The sequence below is a fragment of the Haliotis cracherodii genome, unplaced genomic scaffold (genome assembly GCF_022045235.1).
Source record: "Haliotis cracherodii isolate W230 unplaced genomic scaffold, xgHalCrac1.p SCAF_7, whole genome shotgun sequence".
NCBI lineage: Eukaryota > Metazoa > Mollusca > Gastropoda > Lepetellida > Haliotidae > Haliotis > Haliotis cracherodii.
Window position 1 is genome coordinate 9,255,940 of NW_027266330.1, and position 23,146 is coordinate 9,279,085.

The following is a 23,146-nucleotide window of genomic DNA, read 5'->3' on the forward strand; positions in this document are numbered from 1 at the left end:
GAATGGAGTGTCTGATGCTCAAAGTTGTCGTCGAGTTCATTTTTTTATCGTTGTGAATGTAGTGTCTAATTCTCTTATTATTTGTCAAACTCTGTGAATGGAGCTCGAGTGTCTGATTCTCTGGTTTGGGCGATCTCTGTAAATGGAGTGTCTGATTCATTTTTTTCTGATCGTTGTGAAAATAGAGTCTAATTCTGTGATTATTTGTCAAACTCTGTGAATGGAGTGGCTGATTCTCTGGTTTGGGCGATCTCTGTGAGTGGAGTGTCTACATTCACAGAGATCGGCAAAACCAGAGATTCTCTGATTATTAGTTGAATTCTGTGAATAGCGTGTCTAATTATCTGTTGTTAGTCTCTTTTTATCTGTTTTGTTGCTGAACCGTGAAGCCTCAGAAAACAATGTTGCTGTGTCTGACTACTTCATCTCTCTGGATGTACTGCTTCATCCGTCTTGTTACGGCAATTTGCCAGGGTCCCTCCCTGATTGAACCACATCTGTTTTGTATGAGTGTGTTGAGTCCGAAATATTTTGTTTTAACAATGTTGTGATTCCCGGCGTCCAATTTCAGCACCATCGTGAACGTCAGGTACCTGCGTCAAGTAGCCCCCTCGACTTCAACTGAGTTCATACGACTGAAGTACTAGTAAAACTCCATTAAACCCAACTCACTCTCAAATACCTAAAGAACCGGACATTTCACATTGGTGGCCAAAATGTTCTTTTAGAATGCAGTAATGTATATAGTATGGCTATTTAGATTTTTTTCAACAGTCTGAAGTTTATATATTTTTCAAGCATTTTCTGGGACAATATATTTTTTCAGATAAAATTCCAGGAACCCCCCTTAGCTATCATATGGCCGCTCCCTAAGCTGCGTCTGTCAACACCGCTGACATGATCCCCTAAGTAGGCTGACTCGAATGAACTAAGCGCCTGGACCGTCGGGGTGTGAACTTCATTAAACCATCTCCCACACGTACCAAACGTCCACAAACATACATCCACCACCACACAGAATACCTAACATAATAATCGACACAAGCAATTCCCAGCGAGGAGGTCCGAGGTCCGGAGACCCGTAACACCAACACCCGAGCTATGTGTGTTAACACATGTATGTCATCCCAACAGATCTCTTACTCGGCGACTTCAGATGTATGCATATTTAATACCTCCTCCGGCTCGGAAACTCCCTTGGGAAAGTCCTGGGTGTTAATCCGCGATCTGTCTGGGAGATAGATTAAACACGTTGAGTGTTGAGTGGAGGCTTGTGTCAGCGGCACTAAATACTGTATTAATCACTACTACATTTCCGAAAGGGCCTCCTGCCTTTCAGACAAAGTCGCGATGCATTACGTTAATTTTGAATCCATTTACCATCGCACAAACAGATGCTGCTTAACCAGTGATATTTTTCCGAATCGGTTCTATCAGTGTCTGTTTTACGCCTTTAAGATTGTAAATTGTGGAACCGTGTCGCATGGTATACAGATTCCACATCATCAGGACATTGTCAGATCTTGTCATCCGTCATGTTGTTTCGTCGGAACTGGAATTCTATGGGGATCTGTTGGGTGATTTGGGCTCCTTCTCTGGTGATGTTCAATGCATCATGTGGTTGGTGCGCTGCGTTTTCAGTGGGTAATTGACCCACTTCTAGTAGTCTTCGATCTTTTTGACTAAACATGAAATGAAAATCAATGGAAGGGAGTGATAGGTGTGTTATAGAGCAGGAATATATACATGTATTGTGCACAAGGGTGTCTGGTACCCATTAATGTCGGGTGAGGTGAGAAAGGGTTAAATTACGTCGCGGTCGCGGAGTGTGTGTGTGTGTGTGTGTATTTATTAGTGCTTGTCCCCTGAGATAGTATGATGCCGCAGTTGTGTGTGTGTGTGTGTGTGTCTCTGTTTATTAGTGCTTGTCCACTGAAATACTTTGCCGCAGTTGTGTGTGTGTGTGTGTCTGTCTGTCTGTGTGTGTGTGTTTATTAGTGCTTGTCCACTGCGATACTATGCCGCAGTTGTGTGTGTGTGTGTGTTTATTAGTGCATGTCCACTGAGATACTTTGCCGCAGTTGTGTGTGTGTCTGTGTGTGTGTGTGTTTATTAGTGCCCGTCCACTGAGATACAATGCCGCAGTTGTGTGCGTGTCTCTCTGTGTGTATGTGTGTCAGTCTGTGTGTGTGTGTGTGTGTGTTTATTAGGGCTTGTCCACTGAGATACCATGCCGCAGTTCTACATGAATATACCACTCAAACACAATATACTGTCTCCAAACCGACCGTGCCTAGCGCCATGTAGGAACACAATGACGTAAAGCGTATACAAAGCCTATGGCGTGGCATGTCATTGGAATTTGCACAGTCTTGCCTTAAAGCAGGAATAAAAAAGATTGGCTTAGCCAGTTAGTGGCCAAGTACAGGGAACTGTTCATACCAGACCCTCTTCTGAACCAAATGTCACGAGATTGTGGTTGGGATTTTGGGTGTGGATGTGGTTGTGGACGTGGTTGCGGATGTGGTGCATCGAAATTGCTCAGTGGTCCTCTCAGATGCTTATACCCGCCCGGGCACGACCGGAGTTGTTTGGTGTGTTCCATCCCCATTAAGGCGACAGAAACAGAACGCAGAAATGGCAGTTATAGCAGAAACACTCACTCACTCACTCAAACGCCGAGTTGCTCACTCCTAGGTACCTATTGGTTTGAATTCCCCGGGGTCCCTCATCTCTCGCTGTGGGCGGATACCGTCGACCACACCGTCCCAGTTAAAACAAATATGTATTATTACTGTCATTGTTTGGTTAAAGAATCACTACAGGTTTGAAATAGGTTGTCAATTAACGCAGCCCAGGGTGACGACTGACATCGACATGCAACATCAACGATAATGAACCAATATGTGAGTTTGTTAAGAAACATGCACAACCGTCCCATTCGCAACACAAAGTACGTCAATATTGAATGAGCCACTAAATACACCAAGCCTGGGTAAATATTGCTCGCTCAATGATAATACTTTCCTAATCTCCTAACAAAATCCCATTCATTGTGACGAAAGGCGCGAAATTGTTTTTTTCCAAGAGTGTTGATGGGCTTTTGGGGAAAAGTAGATGTACAAGTATTGAAATTCTGTAAACTGACATATATGAGGAAGAGAATTTATTGATGTCAACTCATTCACCTGATGAAGGATTAAGAATTTACTCCGAAACGTTGTGTTCCTCATAATAAAGAAGTTGACATCCATAACTTCTCTTCCTTATGTGTATCACTACTAAATGCCTTTCAAAGACTTGACTGACATGCATGGTTTAATCATTTTATTAGTATGTTAAGAGCTATTGCTAAAAAGATCCCAAATTGTTAACAAACTGTATCGCTGTATCAGCAGACGTTCATATTCTTTAAGACTCCTTGAGGGAGAAGCGGTCATGTGTTCGATTGGAATCAAATCGTCCAAATCATGGTCCAACATTTTAACCAGTAATTCCTTCTAATTCCCTCCGTTATTTCATTACTGACGAGGAACATGACGAGAATCTGCGATCTCCCTCGACTATCAGCTTAAATTGAGCATAACAGAAATTCGATTGTTTCCCATCCGATTGAATCCTCTTGTGTTTAGAAGATCTAGCAGTATTGATCGGTATGTCAAGTTCTGTCTCTGACCATTTGTCCGTTCATCCGTTCGGCGCTGCCCTGGTCAGTTTTGGTCATTAGATTCACGCTGGTCCTTCCTTGACCTTTGCCTTTCTTCGTGACTTTGGACAATTTGGCTAAAAGAATTAAGTCTTGTGGTCAAGCCACAACGACTGTTGATAAAGGCTGGCATGACACGGTAATCCAAAGCATCCGGTCTGGGGTAGCAGAGTTTTGAGAGCCATCTGGTTCTGTTCATTGGGAGCATTTCCCATCAAATTACGGTCAAGTCGAAATGGGCAGTTGATGACGATGTATGTCAATGTAGTGTCTATTTATGTCCAGTGATGCGCTGCCCACGTCTTCACGGGCGTCCGTCGTGTGTTGTTCTGTAATGAGCCCAGGCTCGTAATTGCATCGAATTCTAATTAATTTGTGTGGGTGAAAATTAATGGAAATATTGACCTTTTGAAGATTTCATATTCCCAATTGGGTGGCCGAATCGTCTTTGACGCCAGAGATCGATTTGCAGAGTTACGTCCCTTAGGTTTGTCAGGAGCAGGGCCGTGAGTTCGGATCCCGATTATAACCCTGTTCCTCGGTTTACCAAAATGGCTCTCCTCCCACATCAAGCTGACACGCCGTGGCCTACTTGAAATACTGTTCAAAGCGGAGAGAAAACATTGACACTCGCGCTTTTGATCAAAAGCCAACGTGTTTCTAAACGCAGATCGATTGAGCGTATTTATGGTGATGGAATCAAGCTTTTAATGGACGCTACAGCACACTAAGGACGTTCGTTATGTAAAGGTGGCCTAATATATTGTCATAAGTTGACAATACTGCCATACATCCGCCGCTTTCATACAGTTACACCATAGCCTGTCAGCCTAATGTGACATCGTCATTTGAACTGACTTAAATATATAATGCCTTCAATACAGAATAGCTTAAATATTACGTTTATACCTTTCTCCATGATAAGGGTATTGAAAAAGGGCGTGCAGATAATTTTAATAATTTATTTTTAAAAATCGTAAAACTTTGAATGCTATCTGTTACGCAATATTATCTGTTTCAATTTTTACCTTGCCAACGCCGACCGCAAAAGGCAGATGTAAAAATATGCCTGTCTATAAACGGTTTTGTAAATTGTAATGACCATGGATATTGTACGAACGCTCATAATGAACTGACGGATATAACGAACGTTTTATATGGCCCCGGCCATTTGCTGTATATATGCTGCATATATGCTTATAACGAACTACGGTTATAACGAATCAAAACTTGTGGTCCTTTTGATTCTGATATAACCGTAGTTTACTGTATATTTTATACGTGACTATTTTAACATTAGGAATTCCGACATATCTGCACATTTTAGAAAAAAATGAATCTGTATGTAAAATATTCTCTTTGTTACAATCCCATGGAATACCTGTTTCAGGTTCTGTGATGTGTTGTTTGTTTATTTTTAACGCCGCACTCAGCAATTTTCTAGCTATGTGACGGCGGAGTGTCAAAAATCGAGACCAGACGAGTCAGTGATTGATGTTGTGAGAACGATCCACGCCGTCACTCGTCTCTTACGATCAGCTTTGGCTGCTGGGAACCAATTCTAACCCAGAATCCCCAACGGGGTTATTTTTTATACAGAGTTTCAGCATGAAATAGGAGGGATGCCTTTAATTGAAGTCTGGGAGTTTGAACACGTTCTTCAACTTAAAGCCATCCACAAATCTAATTCTGTCAACGGCTGTTTTTCTTACGTAATTTGCGTCTGTATTTTCAAGCCTAGGCAACAACAAATTGATTTCTTTCGTCCTTTTTGTCTTCGTCCAGACTGAAAAACTATTGTGTGTTTTTTGTTTCGAAGTGATGTTTTCCTTTTAAAAAATAGAATTAGAATGACGTAATTTCTCCTGGTTTTTTTATGTGAGTTCGGGTTTGAACACTGCATTACGAATAAATAGATGTTTGGGATTAATTTGTAAAATGAGAGATACTTTTTAATGGAAATATGAACCTTAAGCCCCATCATAAAATAGCTTCTGCCTTAATAATAATTTTCTTAGATGTTTAACCGCCCGAGATCAGCAATATTGGAACTACAGATGTATTTGACAGCGGTATGTAAATAATCGAGTCTTCACAAATCGGATACGATGACATGCATCACCCAAAGCACCTAGCGTGATCACCCAATCCCTTAAGTCGCCTCTTACGGATAACATGGGTTGCTGAAGACAAATTCACATACGACAAGTTAAGTACAAATAGGTCACAGTAAACATTTACATGATGATGTTAAACTTCTGAAGCAACAGATATGTCGCTATAGATAGGCTATTTTTTTTATATTCATAGGACATGAAAAAAACTTCCATTAGTGATCTCTCAACGAAAGTACTCCCTAAAAGTATCTTCCCAAAGATGAAATTATAATAATATGTTAATAAGAAAATACTTAAAATATATTGTCAGAAAGAAAACTCACAGATAGAAAAAGAGCCACAATAAGTTTTGAAAAAACCCAATTCCTAATTTGTTTTATTAAAAAAAATATCCAATGAACAGTCATGTTTAGAGGTTCCTATGTAATCTTGACAAAACACACACTTGAGCTTTGTGTAAAAAACAAAACTCCTTAAATTACCTGTAAAAAAATGGAAAATCCCTGAGCTATGTGTGAGTACCAAATCTCAAATAATTTGTCAATAACAAAGATCACAACCTCCGTCTTCTCTCCTACTTTCACTCCTCCCTATCCATATCATATTACAAAGAAACGGGTTCAATATTAAAGTCTTGCCAATCCGAAATCAAACCAGATTTTCCTTGAACAGCTGATCGAAAAGCGTGAATGACGCCACGACACCCGACGATATACCTGTAACAGTGCCAAGTCGTGGCCCCAGGAGAACGAGGCTTCCAAGATGGCGCCATCATGCACCCGAGACAGTGTATACATTCAGTCCGAGACAGCCAGCGCGAGTCCGAACAAACTCAGACTTCATTAATGTTCCATTAGTCCAGCCGGTAGCTTCACGGAAGCCGACACAAGGCAACCTGCTGAAATCTCTATCTGCCCGTCGACTCGCCCAGCGTCAAGATAATTCGCTTAGCGAAATTTAATTCCAGGTATTTGGTCTGTTCTGCTGTGGGGTTTATCAAGGGAGAGAACTCAGATTAGGCTCCGAAGTCTGGCCTATTTTCAATATTGCGGAGTTAAACGATGTGTTGACACTCTTATCTGGTAATAAGTTGCTTAAAGGTGATTTATTCTGATGTTTTATTCATATATATTCCCCGTTGTAGGGGGATGTGTTTTTAGTATTATTTTGAATGGTACACGTGAAGGTCAAGGTGACTCATGCGTGTTGTGGGAAGCATGGTGGCATTCGTCACCACTCGCCTCTTTCCGCAACCTTCGGCTTGTCCCGGAATAACACGAGTTGGTCACGAATGGCATGGTTCGTGTTGTGCTCGTTCGTAGGGGCGTGAGTGAGTTACAGTATTCGAGTTATATCAGTGCGTGTCAGCTTAATGTGGAAGAAAATACCTTTATTAATAGTTGTCTGCAGACTGGGTTCGATTCCTGACATTGGTGAAAGAATTGCCCTCTGACATTAATGTTGCGGCGTGTTACTATAGCAACGTAAAACTTTGTTCGCTGATTGGACGAATTGAGTATAATCCGTAGTCTCATAGTTGTACAGACAGGCAACGGGTCTTCGTCTATATAATTAGATCCACACCTGAAGATCCGGGGTAGAATAGGTCTTCAGAAACCCATGCTTGCTGTAAAAGGCGACTGCGTGTCGTAAGAGCGACTAACGGGATCGTCATTCTCACTGACTTGATTGATGCATGCCATTGCATTGATCGAAGCTCATGGTGTCAATCACTGGATTGTCTGGTCCAGACTCGATTATTTACAGACCGCCGTCATATAGCTGCAATACTGCTGAGTGCGGTGTTAAACAACAGGCAGACAAACAAACAATATTGGATCCAGTTGTTCGGTTAAGGGACGTAACTCTGAACAACTAATAGTTACGCCTTTGACAGTTTGGCCACTCTTGCAAACCTTTAAATTTAACATATGATATGCTGAATTGACCTGTTACATCTGTAAGGGCAAGTGAGACGAAAGTGTTTCCGTGAATATAACTTTCAAGATGACAGGATGCAATCACCAGCCTGGGAGGCCTTTTTGGTCGAACAATTATCATGATCCAACACAGACCACTCAAGGGCAAATAACCACGATTCAGGCTTCTTGTCCGGCTGTAGACTATGAAACCCATGAAAGAAACTCACTCAATCCCGTATTTGGTTCAGTACGTGTGAAGCTTCCCCGGCCATTCTTTGTGTCAAGGAACATCTCAAGCACATTGGTCCGTCTGCGGGGGGCGTCCTAGGTCGACCATTAAGGCCCAAACAAATATATCTTGCCTCTACGCTTTTGCCCTCCAAGTGACCATGATTGCCGTCCGACTATTAAAGCTTTGACCATTCCTGCGTTGCAGACCACTTGAAGATGTGTGTTTGACCACTTAAAACAACTGGACAGAGGATCAGGGGAATTAGCAAACGAGTGGTTTTAAGATAGTTTACGTTGCCGCCCTTGGGAGACGGACTCTGCTGCTATTAGCTTACCAATCTCATTGAATTTGTTTCCTGTAACTGAATAAGTGCGTCCAGACTCTCTAAGTCTTCTCATGGGTGAGAGAGGGATAGGAAAATCGATCATCTTTGTATTGGATAAAAGGGTTTCATTTGGGGTTAGCATCAGCGTCTTGAAACAGCGACAAAGAAGTAACCAGTGGTCATTTCATCCGAGAGCCCCCTCCCCGGAACGCTAGACGGTAATGAACACTCGTGCGCCAGGGCCGTCTCCAAATTTCTGCATTCAGTCATGTAACTTAAAATAATGAGATTTAGGGGACCAATTTGTTGTTCATTTAAGTTTCATTTTACATCACTTGCGATAGTCATGTACACTAAATCTATCCATTTCTACCTTCAAACCTAATCGGGAGTTATCGGCAGTTCCCGGCTATTCTGGAGTTTTTGAACCACCAATAAAGTTAAACTAATCGGGAGTTATCGGTAGTTTCCGTCTCGTATACATGTATATACTGTGTACTCGGTTACTGTTATTTGCTATATTGATTTCTTTCGGCTGTTTCCGGCTCTGTTCGTTTAAAACCCAAATCGCGGTTCACTATGGTGATTCCGAACAAAGACATCTGTTGGCGGATATAGAGGGTCAGGGAAATAAGGGGAGGTAACTGTGCAGGAATCCAAGTGTTACAAATGCAGGACTGTGATAATTGTAGTTTTGGCGACGTAGTTGGGAACATACGCGTGGAGTTAGTTCTCTCCTCAAGTTTCCTTATCAACAACTAGGTCATCGTTTTACGGTAACACTCGGATGACATCGTGAAGAAACGACCCAATGTCAGAAAGTGAAACTATCTTCATCTCTGCACGAAACTCGCAAGGGTTCTGATCCACCAATCAGATTGTGTGTTATATCGGTGAGTTTCTGTTACCTGAAGGGGGTGCTTGTTCCATAAGAAATCAATTACTTCTGTGTATGCTTTGCGCCTTTGTACTCGGACAACTAGCGGGACAGCTTTCACAACAACCATTGATTCACTCTACAAGAAATACTACTTTGCTCACGACAAATTATACAAATGAATATTGATTACTATTGTTCGAAGCTTGTCTTTGATATGCAGTAAATGTCTCGCCCGAGACTTTGTATTAATGTACAACAAGTCTTAATTCAACACATCAGTTCACCTGGGACGTTACGCTTTCCAGACAACTAGTCTTTATTAGCCCTGTGCGTAACGGACTGGAAGATAGTGGAAGGGAGACAGCATCAATCTACTGAAACAATGTCTTCCAAATTGTATGCGATGGGGTTATGGGGAATCGATGTGTACATGTAGTCAAGCTCTTACAAGTAGAACATCTATTGCTACTTTAGCACAGATTTCAATACTCGATAACGAAATACAGATTGCCGATTAAAATGATGATGAGTGAGTGAGCTGGGTTCAAGCAATATCACGGCAGTGACTCGTTGAACACTTGTAGGGAATCGAACCCGGGCCTTCTAAACGTGTGTCGGGCGAACGCTCGATGTAGTAGGTTACCCTTTCACCCTGATGATGATGATGATGATGATGATGATGATGATGATAGTAATCAAATTAGTCATGAGATACAGATTATGAATATGTTTATATATTTAAGATATTGATGATTATGTATCTTAGCCTTATTTGTAATAACAATATAAACATGACAGATCACCACACACCCCGATGATGATGATGATGATGGTGATGATGATGATGATGATGATAGTAATGAAAATAGTAAAAGAGATGCAGATATGAATATTGTTATAGATATTTTAGATATTGATAAGTATGTGTCTAAGCCGTTTTTGTAATAACAATATTAAACATGGCAGATCACCACACCTCCGGATCATGTCTGTATTATAGCAGTGTCGGTATAATTAAGATGACAACGTTTGGTAAAAAAAGATAAAAACACTTCATCATTTGATCGGTTTTAAGTCAGCGGTACGCGCACAGTTTATCGAATTTAGATGATCGCGTCTAACCAAGCCTCTCAGATCAAAACAACGTCGTAATTTGACACTATTGTTATTTGTGAAAATTATAAGTTCAACCGTTTACCTTGTGACGCACCAGAAAAGCGATACGCCTTTGTGACCAGAAACGACCCGGGGTTGCGTAGGTGTCAAAGAAATTTACTGCTATATACCCCCATTCAATGGGGGAAAGGGGGATAAGATACTGGGGTAGTAATCCCCAAACTCACCCCCAAATACCTTGGGGGTAAGCTTACTCATTATCATCTCTGTCAGGATAACCAGGGACCCGGAACACAAAGCCAATCCGAATGCAATACCCCTGTCACCGGCCCCGTGTCTCGTTCAGTAATCTACTTCAGTTGGTAGTTGTCCTTACATGCCCCGGATCGTGCTGTGCATTGCGATGTTTGATGTTGGGGTAAACTGAGGACGGATCGAATCTTTTAAGGATATTGTTTTGAACTGGTGAGTAATTACTGTTGGTGACGTGTGTTTTGATGTAGCCATGAGCTTTTTGCTTTTATTAATATATTATTTTTATATTAATAATCGTTTATTACGAAATTATGGGGGCCTCGGAATATTACCTGGGACAGGTACGTTTGGCATCTTGGGCCACGGATGGGCTGTTGGTGGTGGGGTGGATTGAGAAACTTGACAGACATAGAGTTTATTTTCGTCACTGTCCCGCACAAAATCTGATCTTAATACATCCTGCATATGTACACGTTATTGAACAATTCCATTCAAAAAGTGAAAAGAAGTTAAAAACACATGGATAAAAGAAATATTTGGAAGAATGACATGTGTTAAATATTCTTTCTTCGATTGAGCATAATTTTTTTCAGATTCAGGCAACTCAAAATTTGTCCATTTATGAACGAATAGAAAAATCCTCCCTTGTCTCCTCATCAAACAGTTAAACAGTACATTGCCTCGTTCTACTAACGGTTAAAACAGTTTGTCTCTGCAAGGGGGGACATGTCACATCTGTCAGTTCTCTTCATCTTGGAGCCACATCACATGGCTACTGTTAAACTTATGGAATGGGATTAGAACAATCATTTCAGCGCAGTATTGGTGTTAAAAAAAGACTTCCAAACCTTATCTATTTCAACTTTGGCGACCTTGTTCATCGTACACATGTAGAGGTGCGTATCAAATGGCAATCCAGGCTATACACGATCTCACTAAATGAACAGGTACATACTTGTACATTTTAAATGTATTGTCTTAATTATATTTAATTATTCTATTTGTTAAGATACGTGTACTTCTTAGGCATGAAGTATCTCCGAAAACCTGGCTAATAGATTATTTTGTCAACATTACCGACCAATATGTTCGGTTATGAATAATGCATTTGATGAAAAACGATTTTGAGACAGAATTGGATACTGTGCGCAATTCAATAACACGATGCCGTCATAAGGATTATCGTTGTAAACACGTTCGCAAAAATGTATATATGTATCACTGTTGCAAATAATAAAACACATAGTTTTCATTTGGGTTTCTATAAATATTCTAATATGTATACAGAGCCTCGCTCAGATGCGAGAATAGACCCAGGGAATATGTAAAAATATGCAAATAGTTCGACTGGTGATTACCTCGCGTCGACGCACTATAGCATGCGCTCGCCATGGGACGTCAGTATTCAATGGAATGTGATTGGTTTCGACATGTTTGGTGATGAAAGCGTAAATGATTTGTTTTTTATTCCTCGTTGTCTTTTATCGTGGGATTTAGGGCGAGAGCTGGATGGCATAGGAATTAACCCGGTCTCTTGCGGTTAGAGATTTGTGGGACTTTATGCTTGAGACTTTCCTGGAGGATGACACGTTGTGTAGGTTGACAGGCCTGGCTTGACGGGGACTATGCTTGTGTGCTAACCAACTCGATAAAACCGATTTGACTGGAAGATTGCTGCCGGTTGTTTTTCATTCCTCTGTCTAATTGAAATTGCACCGTTATGCGTTTCGTGACTCAAATGTTGACTTGAATGATGTTGGCCTTGGAGAGAGCGTTGTAGGACTAGGACCTCTGCTACATGCAGGTTTAGGCACTAGCTTAAGTGATTCAAGTGATGTCTGGAATACATGTTGTTTGTTTGGTTTGTTATTGTTTGTTTCATGTTTAACGCCACACTCGACAATATCCCAGCTATTAGACGGCGGTCTATTAATAGTCTAATCTGAATCCAGTGATTGACATCATGAGCATCGACCTTGGACACAATAACATGCATCAACCAAGTCAACCTTACCACGCGATCCCGTTAGTCGCCTCTTACGACAAGCATGGTTGGCTAAAGACCAATTCTTACCTGGATATGTGTCGAGTTCATGTACAACAACAGCGGTCATTGTCCTCTGTGGTAAAAAACAACTTGATAATTGTTAATTTGTATACGTTTATACTCGACATTTTCAATTTGATGTCAAATGAGTGTTTATAGTTTAAGACTGTATATCAGTAATGTCCCGGAGTGCCAGCGTAATGCGGTTGTGGGGGCACAGGTGGCCCAGTCGTCTAAGGCGCCGCGATTCGCTGTGCATAATTGCGTCCCTTGGGCACGCCGGAAACCTATCATTGTGGGTTCGAATCCAGGTTCGCCCCGATTATGTTTCTAGGTTTGTCAGCACCATATCCGTGCTCGTGGGTTTCACCGAAGTGGTAAACGTCTGAGACCTGCATCACTTCGGGGTTTCCTCCCACATTAAGCTGACACGCCGTGATATAACTGGAATACTGTTAAAAGCGGCGTTAAACCAAACTCACTCACTCACTAATGCGGTTGTAAATATATTCAGATCAAAGTGACGCATAGACCTTTACTATGTTTTGAGAAGCCCACGGCACGGTCTAGTGGTGACGTACCCAGATATATTTTATATCTTCTGGTGCGATGTGGTAGCCTAGTGGTTAAAGCGTTCGCTCGTCACGCTGAAGACCCGGGTTCGATTACTAACATAGGTACAATGTATTAAGTCCATTTCTAGCGTCCCCCACCGTGAAATTGCTGGACTATTTTAAAAGCGACGTAAGATACAACTGGATGTCTTCTGCGAGTCAAAACCGCGATGCGGATCCTGTCACGTCTAAGGGGCTCAACTCTGCAAAGCATTGAGGCGCCTCAGACCACAGGATAAACCGTGTCCCCATGGTTCCTGATATTTCGAGGGCACCTGTGTACCTCTAAGTTGAATGCCAAACCCCATATAATACGAGCAGTTATAATACATACAGTGTCTTACAATCCACGCTTGTTAAAATCCGGAAACGAAATGTCATGTTTTAGATATTAAAATAACACTAATAAAGAGAACAGTCATCTGAAAATGTATGACTTGTCATTCAGTTTATATATGTTTAACTACGGACACTTTAATGCTTTTAAAAATGGTCATATAAACCTTAAAATCTTTCAAATCAAACATTAATTGCCCGCTTTGAGCGTACGCCTTTTGTGAACTGTTTATGCAGTTTGCTCCGGGGCTGTCATTATTACCACGAACAATATTGTTTAGAAATGCCACGGGCTGAGGAATAAGCGTGACAGGTTAATGCACTGTCTGCAGTGTTATTTACAACTCGTCTCCACGGTCTGCTAGCTTTTGAATAATAAATGCAGTTGTTGCGTTGCTCAAGCTTGACGTTGGCCGTCTCGCCCAGTACTGTGGATCTTTGTATCTATTTAATGGTATTTGAAATGGTGAAATAATAACGAGAATTTTGAAAATCGGGATCTGTTGTTTCGCAATACATATCCTGACGTGGTTAGGTTTGGACAGGATTGGCACTCCCGCATCGTTTCGACATTATCCTCTGGTTATTGTTTGATAGGCGAGTGTATGGCGGGTTGAAGGACAATAATCTGGTGTATTGGGTTGGGATGTAGACTGGGACGGTCTCCATTTTAATATAATAAAATATCATATGATAATTTGCTGCTCTATTTTCAAAGAAAGTGGAATATATTATCAAATGACATGAACACCTATGGCCTTTCTGTATTGTCTGTCGAATATGAATTCCATGTCTGCCTAATCTGCTACAGAATTACAAACCAGTACTCTTAAATATTATATGTATCCAACCCATATGGTGATATCATTGTTTGCAAAATCTATATTCTTTGCTCGAAAAAGCCAACTAATTTTCAATAGTATGTTCCAGTTATACATAATACATAAAATAAAGTCAAAGTTTCTCATCTATACCATGTATGAATATCATATAAATTGTGTTTCTTCATAAAGAGCGATGCATGATAATGCCCTGTACATGAAAAATGTACCAGTGGCGCTTTTACTTAAATAAAAACACAATCAATTATTATCAAGTAGTGTCTCAAATCACCTCAAACAAGCAAACATATAACTATTAATTATTACGGTTTTTGTGCATTCAGTTTACACGAGGGACGAGGAAAGCATGTGTATTTTTTTAATAATATTTTATTAATTCATATTCGAAAAGGGACTGCTCCCAGTCTAGGTTGGGAAGGAAGGGGTTCGAAGAGATATGGCTGGAACGGACATCATTTCTCATCCGCTTGCTCTGTTATTTGTGGTGTAACGGTTTCGCAAGATTTATGATACGTGCATGTACTTGCTTTGGCTTATGAAACACGGATGCCGGAGTTATAAAAAGATGATGTCGACAACCGTAAAGGATGCTTAATATTGCATAACAAAACACAATAAAGTACATTTTCTTACATCGAAACCAGTCCTTAGTAATTCATTTTAAAAATCTCGTTTTGTCGGCGCAGCTTCATAGCGTTTTCTAAGTGGAAATTGGGTAATGGAATAATCGATAGTTTCACTGCAGGAAAAAAATATCGAATTAGTTGCCGTGAACTTTAACCTTTGTTGATGTTACCAGCCTAATACAGCGTGTTGCTGCGCTCTCTGGCAATCAGATGGCATCTCTGCTCACATCATAAAGATGTCAGGATAAGAGCAGCTTAATCGACATGGTGATTGGCCTCATGAAATGGGGAGTCTTCTGTCACTCCGCCCATCGATCAAAGTATATGGATACATTTCACCGCTCGAAGTTTTCAAATCTCAACGTTATCATCATTATGGCAGCGTACATTGCTGTTTGATTGATGTAATAACAATGATTTTGTAACTTTTATAATTAATGGCAAATATTTGTATGAGTAAGATTCATCGAACGGAACATATATATGTTTTGTCAGTGAGTTTTCTATTCACAATGACCGATTCAAGGAGGTGACACGGGTCCTGCCTGAAGGCTATGATCTACTTGCCCGTCGGCAGTTACTTCCCTTCCAATCATAAAGGGAGAGAGCTGTAAAAGGGCTTAGAATGTGCGGTATAAATAATACGGGTTGAAGGATCGCCTCTTGCAACGTGGTTACCTCCCTTTGACAGAGTAAACGCGGAAGCAGGACGTAGATTGGAGGGTGTGTTATACACGCTGTGACTAAGGTTGACGATATAGCCCTACATACCGCCTGTGAGGACATGAAAGGTTGTGTCCAAACCAAGTCTTTCACGTAAGTCACGGGAACAGCGGAAACTCGTCATATTGTCGACACGGAGTATGTTGCTGACTGAAACCCATTCAGTCTCACTGTCCCGTTAACAAGGGCTACGTATCGGATTTACCTGTAGCGTTCGGGCTAATTTAAAAAGGTAAGTCGACTGAATGTGGTCTGGTTTGTACCCAAACGATTTCTATGTTACACGTGTGAAGTTTGGGAATGTCGGGGGCCTCTCAAGCTGTTTTGTCAAACCGGGTTTAGGTGTGAGTTTTGGGGAAAGTCCAAATCATTTGCGTGGCGGGCACATCCCGACTCGACAGAATGACGGTGTTTTTTTGTGTAGCTTGTCCCGTCTGAGACATCTATCAGAAGACGTGACACTTCCCACTCGTACTAAACAAAGTGGACACCCCTTTGTGCGTGGATTATCTTGACACAGCAACAAGTTTGCAGCCGGTTCTCGCTTGTTGATTTCGACTGGCCTGTATTCTCAAATAAGACTGAAACTGAAATTGGCTACCTTGGTTAGCGGTGTGTTTATTTTGAATACTGAACGACTCATATTAATATTGCATCGTGCCCAGAGAACCTTCAATGTGTTTATACGACTCGCATTAATATTGTGTCGTGCCCAAAGAACTCCAATGTACCGTTAATTACTGTTTGACAAGAACGGGCGCTTTGACAAACATTACGTAATAGCGACCTCGCTGACATTGACTATTTGTATGTGTACATAACTACTTACCCTCCTTTGGGTAAACGTGTGGCTTGTTTGAAAAGGAGTTGTCCAAACACAACAGAAGTAGGAGCTGTTATTTTGTTAGAAAGGAATGGTATCCCCGATCTTTGACAACATAGCTAACACAGCCGTCAACCAACTAATCGCGTTTTAATGACATATTGTTCAATGATAAATGGTTATCATTATTCGAAACATATTTTTCATATATTCTACACGGACGTATATGAACTGTTTCTCGTTAGGTGTGTAATTAGCAAAACACTCTCTATGTTGAGGTGAATATCGACCTCAGATCTACCTCAGCCACTGTGAGGTCAGTGGCATTCTCGATAACTGTCTACAATGACCTCTTGATAACTGTACCTATTATATATACAATGAAGATTGTACAGGCTTGGAGGTCGGGTCACGGGACATAGATACGTAGCCTACCGAGAGACCCCACGCGATCATATTTGTTGATGTTGTAAACGACAGCTCTACCCTGTTTTTAAAACAGTAGCAAAGTCTACATGCATGTTTGTTTTGATAAGTCATGGTGTGCGTCGGTTTTAAAAACACACTAAACTACGGCTATAAGGAACACGCTTACAACGAACTGACGGGTTTAACGAATTTTTGTTGTTGACCCGGCTATTTGCTGTATATAATAATAATAATAATGATAATAATAATGATAATAATAATAATGCGCTGTAGCTTTAGTCGTAGCGGTAAGTCAAAAGAGAGCAACACGAAGAGGTAATACGTCTTTTCACTATTGTATCTATACAAATACACAAGTTATTTAATGTATAAAATGAATTAGTCTGTTTCACAAGTACACAAGCAACCTCAGTGACACTTCCTAATAAGAAGTGCTGTTGTGCACTATATGAAATAGCAGCTTTGGTTCCGCAATTTGAATAGGTGCGGGTCACTGTGTATTTGCAATAAGCTTGGACGCGACGTTCTGGGAAGACTAGAAGAAAGACTAGGTGTGGATATATGGGTTACTGTGGTGATGTGTGACAATGTGTGACTAAAATGTCACATTTATGTATCCGTGATACTACTCCTGCGTCCATAATGTAAGTGAGTTGCCATGATATGTGAATGTGTGTAGCGGAATGTCGTATTTGAGTAGCCATGATATGTGAATGTGTGTAGCGGAATGTCGTATTTGAGTAGCCATGATATGTGAATGTGTGTAGCGGAATGTCGTATTTGAGTAGCCATGATATGTGAATGTGTGTAGCGGAATGTCGTATTTGAGTAGCCGTGGTATGTGAATGTGTGTAGCGGAATGTCGTATTTGAGTAGCCATGATATTTATATTCACTTTATTCAGATGTATTGTAGGCCATAGGCCCATGATACAATGGTTACAGTGTGGTAATGGGAGTTGGAGATCCCAACAGACTTTGCCTTAGATTCATAGCTTTCAGAATATACATGGCTAGTTTCTTAACAGTAAATGGGTTGGTAGATGACATTAAAATATTGTACTTATGTCTTGTCGGGAACTCATAATAATGCAAGGATATATATTCTGACCTCAAAGCTTGATAACAATCACAAATTAAAATAAAGTGATACTCATCTTCGATATAACCATGTTTACAGACAGTACAAACTCTTTCTTCTCTAGGTTCCTTGTTATGTCTACCTGATTCAATTCTTAGATGATGAGAACTACATCTGAAACGTGCCATAATACTTCTAAATTTATCACATGATAGCCTTGTAATATACATTTCAACACCAAATGTTTGCTTATACAAAGAATAATAATATGATTTCGAACTTTCATGTATAGCTGAATGCCAGTCTTGTTGGTACGATAATTTTAGCCTCACAAAAAAATCCTTTATGAACAAAGGTATATTTCCAACACACTGTTGATCCCATATAAAACCAAATCCTGCTGACACAATTATGTGTCTAATTTTGGAAACCCAGTTTACTTTACCATTACTTACAGCTTGCAGTTGCATATTATAGCATTTCTTTACGTATCTAGATTCTGGCATTTTCAAAATTTTGCACCAATATTTAACAACTCTTTTATAAGCATAAATGTATAGAGGATATCGGCCACATTCACCTCTTATAACGTGAATGTGTGTAGCGGAATGTCGTATTTGAGTAGCCGTGATATGTGAATGTGTGTAGCGGAATGTCGTATTTGAGTAGCCATGATATGTGAATGCGTGTAGCGGAATGTCGTATTTGAGTAGCCGTGGTATGTGAATGTGTGTAGCGGAATGTCGTATTTGAGAAGCCGTGATATGTGAATGCTTGTAGCGGAATGTCGTATTTGAGTAGCCATGATATGTGAATGCGTGTAGCGGAATGTCGTATTTGAGTAGCCGTGGTATGTGAATGTGTGTAGCGGAATGTCGTATTTGAGTAGCCATGATATGTGAATGTGTGTAGGGGAATGTCGTATTTGAGTAGCCATGATATGTGAATGTGTGTAGCGGAATGTCGTATTTGAGAAGCCATGACATATGCTTTTGTGTAGCCGTAGTATATAATTTTCAGAGCCCAATGTCACATTTGAGGACCCATGATATATACTTTCATTACCGTGATACGTAAATGTCTGTAGCAGAATATGTCACGTTTGACCAGCCATGATATATACTTTCATTACCGTGATATGTAAATGTCTGTAGCAGAATATGTCACGTTTGACCAGCCATGATATATACTTTCATTACCGTGATACGTAAATGTCTGTAGCAGAATATGTCACGTTTGACCAGCCATGATATATGCTTTCATTACCGTGATATGTAAATGTCTGTAGCAGAATATGTCACGTTTGACCAGCCATGATATATGCTTTCATTACCGTGATATGTAAATGTCTGTAGCAGAATATGTCACGTTTGACCAGCCATGATATATGCTTTCATTACCGTGATATGTAAATGTCTGTAGCAGAATATGTCACGTTTGACCAGCCATGATATATGCTTTTGAGTAGCCGTGGTATATGCGTATTCACAATCGTTCATATTTAGGTAGCCATGATACATACTTTTGAGTTGCCGTGATAAATACTTTTTCTTCCCCGTAATGTTATATTTGACCTGCCATAACATAATTATGGTTAAGTCATAATTGTGTAGCCATCATATATGCATTCGGATATCCAGGGCTCATTCGATATTTAAGATGCGGGGTAGAATAGGTCTTCAGCAACCCATGCTTGCCGTAAGAGGCGACTTACGGGATCGGGTGGTAAGGTTCTCTGATTTGGTTGATGCATGTCATCGATCCTAATTGAGAGAATCGATGCTCATGATATTAATCACTGGATTGTTTGGTCTCGACTCGATTATTTACAGGCCGCCGTCATACAGCTGGAATATTGCTGAGTGCGGCGTTAAACAACCAACCAACCATCCAACCAAACATTCGATATTTAGCCGCAGTCACACGTATATTACACCGTGTCTCACGTATACGTAGGTATAGAAAAACTAAATATGGACTAGTCACAGCAAATTGATTCTGATCGTTCACATTTTGTCTTTAGCCCAGATTTTATTATGCGAACAGACATACACTGTCCCGTTTGTCACAGATGTCTATATACATCGTCTACAGCGACATGGACACCTTATCGTGGGACACTGGTGTACTTACATATTCATATGAATAGTGACCATGGTATATGCATTTGAGTGGCAGTGGTATAGGAACTGTCACATTTAAATAACCATGATATAGGTATTTTGTAACCATATATTATTCAATATTTAAGCAGCAGTGATGCATACATTTGAGTAGCTGTGATATGTATCTCAGGAGTAGCCCCGTTTCCCCCCCCTGGGGTGGTATTATGATTCTCTTTCTTGTTAAATGCATAATGAAACGTCTAACAAAAATTGATTATTTTGCAAAATCAAACTCCTTCTTGGACGTTTCCGTAAAGAAACTACTTAATAAAATAAGCACTGATGTAGTATCCGGCTCGCTGAAAGTGTTTCAGTAACACGTCAATATACACCTGAAAAGAAATGTGTCAATACATGCCGGAAAGTGGATTGCAAACAAATAATCTATTTTACAGTGTTTTACCGTCATTATGATACTGAAATGTAAACACGAAGGCTTTTTCTTCTCAATATAGCATGTATCGATACAACGTTGTCGTTTTCTCTTTTCATTCGCTATGTAATAGAAACGGTGTGTATATAACTCACTGTTGATTTAACGAACGTGTCACTCATACAGACTTCACAGATTAAAGATTTAGCCAAAGCATACTATCATCCTCGGACGCATCGTCCCGTATGAGTCGTCATGGAAACGCATCAACAAGACCAATGTTTACAAACACATTTATATTACGGATGTTGGGAACTGGTTAAGCGTATTGAGGAGACGTTGACATTTGTGGGTACCAGTATCAACTTGCACAATCATATCGATCAACTGCGAAGGTAAATCCAATCCCGGTAACGCTATCTATAATCTCGAAGCTAGACAATTTACATAAACTCTGGAATTGGTTGAATGATTGCCCATTCCAGCGTACATTACAAGCTTATCCTGAACAGAGAATGATGGATGTCTAGTTCCATGGCCGACATAGTTGATGGCATTAGGTCTCTTTATTTGTTGTTGAACGCTATGCCCGCAGCTATTCTGCTCAAGATCAGTTAAAAAACTCCCGATTCTTTCATGTTACTATTAATCTGTCATGCCGGTTATTCTGTAACTTTATTTGGGTTGTATACATGGTGAGCGCATTAAATAGTCGAGTCAGGGTCGGGCAAATATGTGGTTAGTAGCTCCATCAACGTACCAAACCTGTGTGTGTTTTATTTGTTCCTGAAAATGTTAAAAAAATAATTTGACATCAGGTTTTCCCCCAAAAGTTTTTCGCTGGCCTTGTTGGATGTGGGGGAAAAATTAGTTGTCTCCCCCTTTTTGAGTTTATTAATTGAGTGTTCGGAATAAATTCTGACACTAACACCCCCCCACACGTGTGTGTGGCTGCTTGTACTGGTCCGGACCGGTGCCGGACATTGAGGTACCATGCCGCAGTTTAACATGAATACCCCACTCAGACACAGTGTACTGACTCCGAGCCAACCAGTCCCTGTTTTAGCGCCTTAATGCCGAGCGCCAGACAGGGTAACAACAAGTACCATCTTTTAACGTCTTGTGGTATGTCGCGGTCTTGGATCGAACCACGGACCTTCAACTCTCCGGGCGGACGCTCTACCACTAGACCACGGAGGCAGTCCATAGGCATATGAACAAAGTCGGGTGTTCCTTAACTTAACTGTGAGCATTGTAAACACTTGAAGGTGGCATGGTGCGCGTCCATACAAGAATTCTTTGTTCGTCACGCTCCAGTGGTCCAATAAGGTACTGCTGGCTGGACGACTGTTGCTAATGATCAATATATCGGGATGTGGCCGAACGAAAATACCTTTCAGCATCGCAGTTCTTTCGAACCCACGATTACAATAGTGAAGTCGATACTTTCCCGTAAGTCCCTTCTGCTGACCACATCACCCTAATGATCAGATCTGTATACTTGTATAACCGGTTTGAGAGTTATGTAGTGTGTCGCCTATACTGTATTGTATATGTGAAAGATAACATACTTTGTTTTGAAAAGGTTATCGTGTGACTGAACACTATTTCACGCCAGTACCTGTAGTGGCTTGTTTTGTGGACCAAATATAGTGTACCTTCACCCCTTTCTAACCTTGCTCCTCTGGTTGGTATTCTGGGTTTGTGCTGACGGGAAGGATCGCGTGGTCAGTGCGGTGATTTAGTTGCTTGTGTGTCATCATCTTATTTGCATGAACAGGGGGCACGGGTGGCCCAGTCGTCTAAGGCACCGCGATTCGCTGTGCAGAGTTGCGTCCCTTGGGCTCGCCAGAAACCTGTGATTGTGGGTTCGAATCCCTGTTCGCCTCGATTATGTTTCTAGGTTTGTCAACACCATACCTGTGCTCGTGGGTTTCACCGAAGTGGTAAACGTCTTGAATTGACCGGCATCACTTCGGACCTTCTTCCCTCATTAAGCTGACACGCGGCTATATAACTGTAATACTGTTAAAAGCGGCGATAAACCAAACTCACTCACTCACTCACTATTAAATAAATATATACACAATCACCAGTTTGTTTGGTCCAGATTCGTATATTTACTGACAGCCATGGAATAATGTGGCGTGGTGTAAGGAAGAAAGTACGCACCTTGCTTCAGCATGATGGTTCGATGGACTCGTCTCCCACCAGAATCTGGCTCTGTTCCCAGCCTTGTACTGTGTGAAGCCCACGTGTTTCCCCGAGTGATGGAGACCGGATAATCTTGTGACTGACAGCATGTGTACACGTCATTAGGATATCCAACCACAAAGTCTCAGAGCATGACCACCTGATGTTTGACTGCTCTGGTGACAAACATTGGTACGGGTATGGGTACTGACACAAGAATGGTACTGTGACAAGTATGGTTCCGTGACGAGAATGGTACTGTGACGAGAATGGTACTGTGACAAGTATGGTACTGTGACAAGCATGGTACTGTGACAAGATTGGTACTGTGTCCAGCATGGT

At 40.9% G+C, this 23,146-nt stretch overlaps 1 protein-coding gene across 2 annotated transcripts in view; it reads left to right on the plus strand.

The window, feature by feature from the left end:
* The window catches only part of LOC139447161 (thrombospondin-1-like), an 86,494-nt gene that overhangs the window by 38,632 nt on the left and 24,716 nt on the right, over positions 1-23,146 (plus strand). The window contains exon 1 of one of the 2 annotated variants that reach the window (XM_071228353.1): positions 15,757-15,973. The exons of the other annotated variant lie outside the window; for it this stretch is intronic. The gene's annotated coding sequence lies outside the window, so the exon portion shown is untranslated. Of the gene's footprint in view, positions 1-15,756; positions 15,974-23,146 lie in introns of those variants that run through there. 2 annotated transcript variants of the gene reach the window in all.